The sequence below is a fragment of the Wyeomyia smithii genome, chromosome 2, assembly GCF_029784165.1.
Source record: "Wyeomyia smithii strain HCP4-BCI-WySm-NY-G18 chromosome 2, ASM2978416v1, whole genome shotgun sequence".
Taxonomy (NCBI): domain Eukaryota; kingdom Metazoa; phylum Arthropoda; class Insecta; order Diptera; family Culicidae; genus Wyeomyia; species Wyeomyia smithii.
This window is the reverse complement of record NC_073695.1, coordinates 148,093,650-148,098,580: the sequence shown is the minus strand read 5'-3', so window position 1 is coordinate 148,098,580 and position 4,931 is coordinate 148,093,650.

Sequence of the window (4,931 nt, the reverse complement as noted above, 5' to 3'; positions counted from 1 at the left end):
TTCATGATATTTTACAGAACAATTCTCAAAAGAAAATTGTTACGTTCAATAAAATTTATTTTATGAATATTCATTCATTTGTATTTTAATTCGTAAATAAATTGGACTAATTTTTTTATTCTTATAACGCGTTTAGGAACGAAAACAATCTTTTTACACATTTCATGTATTTACCTTTTTCTCTCTTTCTTCTCTATTTTTTATATGAGTATCTTTCGCATTTTTTTCTGCGCTGGTCCTAAAGGAATATTTTCAGGTTTTTGTAATCTTTGTAGACTTCTCTTCGCTTGTTTTTTCGCTTTTAAAATTCTGTTGAGAATACTTATTCTGATGTAAGTTCGCAACCTTATAAAATGATTAATTATTTCAGTCCTAAAGAAATATTTTCAGGTTTTTGTAATCTTTGTAGACTTCTCTTCGCTACTTATTAGAATACTTATTCTGATGTAAGTTCGCAACCATGTAAAATGATTAATTATTTCAGAAGTAATAGATGGATAATGTTGTAGAGCTACTTGTGTCAACTTTTGAACAATCGCTTTTGATACCCCATCTTTATGGTATAGTTTAAAATTTTTTAATAGCACCCACCTTAGCTAAAGAGTCAGCCTTTTCGTTACCCGGAATCGAGCAATGAGAAGGGACCCACGCTAAGGTAACCCGGTAATTTTTATCTGTTAAAGCACTTAAAAACCGCCGTATTTTCCCCAGGAAATACGGGGTGTGCTTCACAGGCTTCATTGATCGCAGAGCCTCAATGGCACTGAGACTATCTGTGAAGATGAAGTAGTGGTCTATGGGTAGGGTTTCGATGATTCCAAGAGAGTACTGAATAGCAGCAAGTTCTGCGACGTACACGGAAGCAGGAGCACCGAGTTTGTAGGAGGCGGTAAAATTTTCGTGGAAAACACCGAAGCCAGTGGACTCATCTAGATAAGATCCGTCAGTGTAAAACCTTTTATCATAACTAACATGTTTAAACTTATTGGAAAAAATCTTAGGGATCTCTTGGGGTCGCAATTGATCCGGGATACCAGAAATGTCTTGTTTCATGGTGGTGTCGAAGAATATAGCATTATTAGAAGTATCTAAAAGTGCGACATTGGAGGAATCGTATGAAGAAGGATTAATATCTTGAGCCATATAGTCAAAATATAAAGTCATAAATCTGGATTGAGATTGAAGGTCGACCAACCTCTCGAAATTTTCAATTACTAATGGGTTCATAACTGTGCATCGAATTAGCAACCGGTAAGAGAGATTCCAAAAACGATGTTTCAACGGAAGAATACCCGCTAACACTTCAAGACTCATCGTATGGGTCGACTGCATGCAACCCAAGGCAATACGCAAACAACGATATTGTATTCTCTCTAATTTTATAATGTGTGTGTTCGCGGCGGAGCGAAAGCAGAAACAGCCGTACTCAAGAACTGACAATATCGTTGTTTGGTATAACCTTAGAAGGTCTCCTGGGTGAGCACCCCACCAAGTTCCGGTAATCGTACGAAGAAAATTAATCCTCTGTTGGCATTTTTGTGTCAGATACCTAATATGACAAGCCCAGGTGCATTTAGAGTCGAACCAGACCCCGAGATATTTAGCGACTAAAACCTGAGAGATCGTTTTACCCGTTAGTAGGAGCTGCAGCTGAGCTGGGTTATGCTTCCTAGAAAAAACGACCAGCTCAGTTTTCTCCGGAGAGAATTCGATACCCAGCTTAAGAGCCCATTCAGACAAATTGTCTAAGGTATCTTGCAATGGTCCTTGCAGATCGCTAGCCTCGCTACCAGTAATGGATACAACGCTATCGTCTGCAAGTTGCCTTAGCGTGCATGAATTTGCAAGACATTCATCGATGTCATTGACGTAAAAATTATATAAGAACTTAAACATGAGCCCTGGGGGAGGGCCATGTAACTAATTCGGGAAGTTGTCGAATCGCCATGTGAGAAATACATATGCTTTTCTGACAACAAATTGAGCAAAAAGTTATTCAAATTTGGTGAAAGTCCCTGCGAATGAAGTTTCGCGCTTCAAACTTCTACAGAGACAGAGTCAAAAGCCCCCTTAATATCCAAGAACGCAGAAGCCATTTGCTCTTTTCGAGCAAAGGCTAGTTGAATTTCAGTAGAAAGCAACGCTAGGCAATCGTTCGTCCCTTTGCCCCGGCGAAAGCCAAATTGAGTATCTGAAAGTAACCCGTTTGTTTCGACCCATTTGTCTAACCGTAAGAGGATCATTTTCTCCATTAATTTCCGGAGGCAAGAGAGCATCGCAATCGACCTATATGAATTGTGATCAGAGGCAGGTTTCCCGGGTTTCCGAATAGCAATGACTTTTACCTCCCTCCAGTCATGCGGAACAATATTTAGCTCAAGAAATTTGTTGAACAAATTCAACAAGCGTCTTTTTGCAGAGTCGGGTAGATTCTTCAACAGGTTGAATTTTATTCTATCTAACCCTGGAGCCTTATTGTTGCACGACAGGAGAGCCATTGAAAATTCCAACATCGAAAATGGAGGCTCTTCCGTAGTTACTAAAAACGCGTCGCGAAAGGTTTTCTGTTCCGGTACAGAGTTCGGACAGACCTTATTGGCAAAATCGAGTATCCAGCGATCTGAATACTCCTCACTCTCATTCGAAACGTCACGGTTCCGCATGCGCCTGGCGGTATCCCAGAGTGCTCATCGCTGTTTCCCTTGACAACGCGTTTACGAACCGCCGCCAGTACCCGCGTTTTTTCGCCTTTACTAAGCTCTTCATCTGCCTGCCCAGTGCCTCGTACTTTCGAAGCAGGTTGACAGTGCCGTACTCCCGGTAGTCCTTATACGCCGCGGACCTTCGCGCGTACAGCTCAGAGCACTCTTTGTCCCACCATTTGTTGGGAGGGCGCTGTCTAATCGTCACCCCGGGTATCGGTTTCGTCTGAGCTTGAGTCGCGGCGTCGATTATCAAGCCAGCTAAGAACGCGTATTCTTCCTCCGGAGGAAGTTCCTCGTGAGTCTCGATAGATTGCGCTATAATAGACTCATAACACTTCCAATCAATATTACGTGTAAGGTCGTAGGAAATATTGATTGGGTTCGGGGGAGTTGAACCATTAGCAATTGATATAACGATTGGAAGATGATTACTACCGTGGGGATCGTTGATTACTTTCCGCTGGCAATCTAGCGCTAGTGATGTCGAGCAGAGGGATAGGTCAAGCACGCTTTCACGTGCTGGAGGATTAAGTACACGTGTCGCTTCCCCAGTATTCAAAACTGTCATATTGAAGTCGTCGATCAAGTTACAGATTAAAGAAGATCGGTTGTCGTCGTACAGCGACCCCCATAGCGAACAGTGAGAATTAAAATCTCCCAATATCAAAAAAGGCGCGGGAAGCAACTAAGCTATATCAGTGAGATGCCTCTGTTCAATCCGCGCGGATGGAGGGATATATAACGAAACAAGGCATAGGTCTTTTACATTCATATTCGTTTGAATGGCAACGACTTCAATATGCGAGATCGAGGGGAGGTCGATTCGGAAGAAGGAATAGCACTTTTTAATCCCTAAAAGTACCCCTCCACCGTGTGAGTCTCGATCTCGACGAATAATGTTAAAATCGTGGAAATTGAGTTGATCGTTTGAATTGAGAAAGGTTTCACAGAGCGCAAATGCATCACAATTGTATGTATTTATTAAATGAGAAAATAGATCGAATTTGGGGATGATACTTCTGCAATTCCACTGTAATACAGTGATAAAATTCCTAACCTCTTTCGCCGTATTAGTCATCGAAAGATATGATAGCTGAAATGAGGGGCCAAATTGCTGCTAGTTGCTTCAAAAAGGTTTTCACTGTAGGAAGAAGGGCAAGAAGAATATTTTGTAGGGGATCTGGTATGTTAAATGTTTTAAATATCCAGTCCACAATATCAGAAAATTTTATGAACCCTGTTTCTTTTTTATCTTCTGATCGAGAAATGGGTGCACGAGGGGTTTTTGGTGCCCCAGGAAGCGGTGGGTACTCCTGGTTTGATTTAAAATTAAAACCGGGAGGTACTTGCTTCGGTTTTTCCTCACCGCTTCCTTTTTGTGTTGGTTTATTGGTCGTTCCGCTGGGGGTTATCTTGCGACCTTTGCGAGAAAGATTAGGAGAGTTGATCATTCTCCTCTTCCTAGATCCTTCTGGCATGGCATAAGAACACCCTTCGACGGGATCGTCAGATGTACCCTCATCGGTTGGCAAAAAGGAAAAGATGTTTCCTGTCGAGGGTGGCTCAGCACTCTTCAGCATTTCTGCGAAAGAGCGCTTTGATCGTTCCTTGAGTGAACGCTTAATTTTTTCCTCGCGCTGTTTGTACGCGGGACACGCCGAAAGGTCATGCCAAGTTCCCTCGCAGTAAAGACACTTTTCAGTATCCTCACTGCAAGCGGTTTCAGCATGATTGCCTCCGCACTTGCTGCCTTGTTGCAGCAGTAGGTGGCTGTATGACCTAACTGCTTGCAGTTTTGGCAATGCATGACCCGCGGTACGAACAGGCGTACAGGCAGACGAACCCTGTCCAAAGAGATGTAGTTCGGCAGTGCGGATCCGGTGAATGTTACACGGAAGGAATCCGAAGGGAAGAATTTCTTCTTCCCTTCTTCGATGGATACTGAATGCAATTGCTTGACATCCAGTATCTTTACATCTTGAATCAGGGGGTTCTTGAAGCAGCCCACCCCGTGACGCAAAATGTCATCGACCGTGAGGCTTCCTTCGGTAACCACACCGTCGATCTCCACGTCCTTGGCAGGGATGTACACGCGGTACTCTTTCGTGAAGAGCTCGTAGCTAGCAATTGCGCTTGCTTGCTTCAAGCTACCCACAACAACTCGCAGTTTGTTCGGTCTAACCTTCGTAATTTCGGTTACGTCCGAAAACTGTTTTGCCAGGTCCT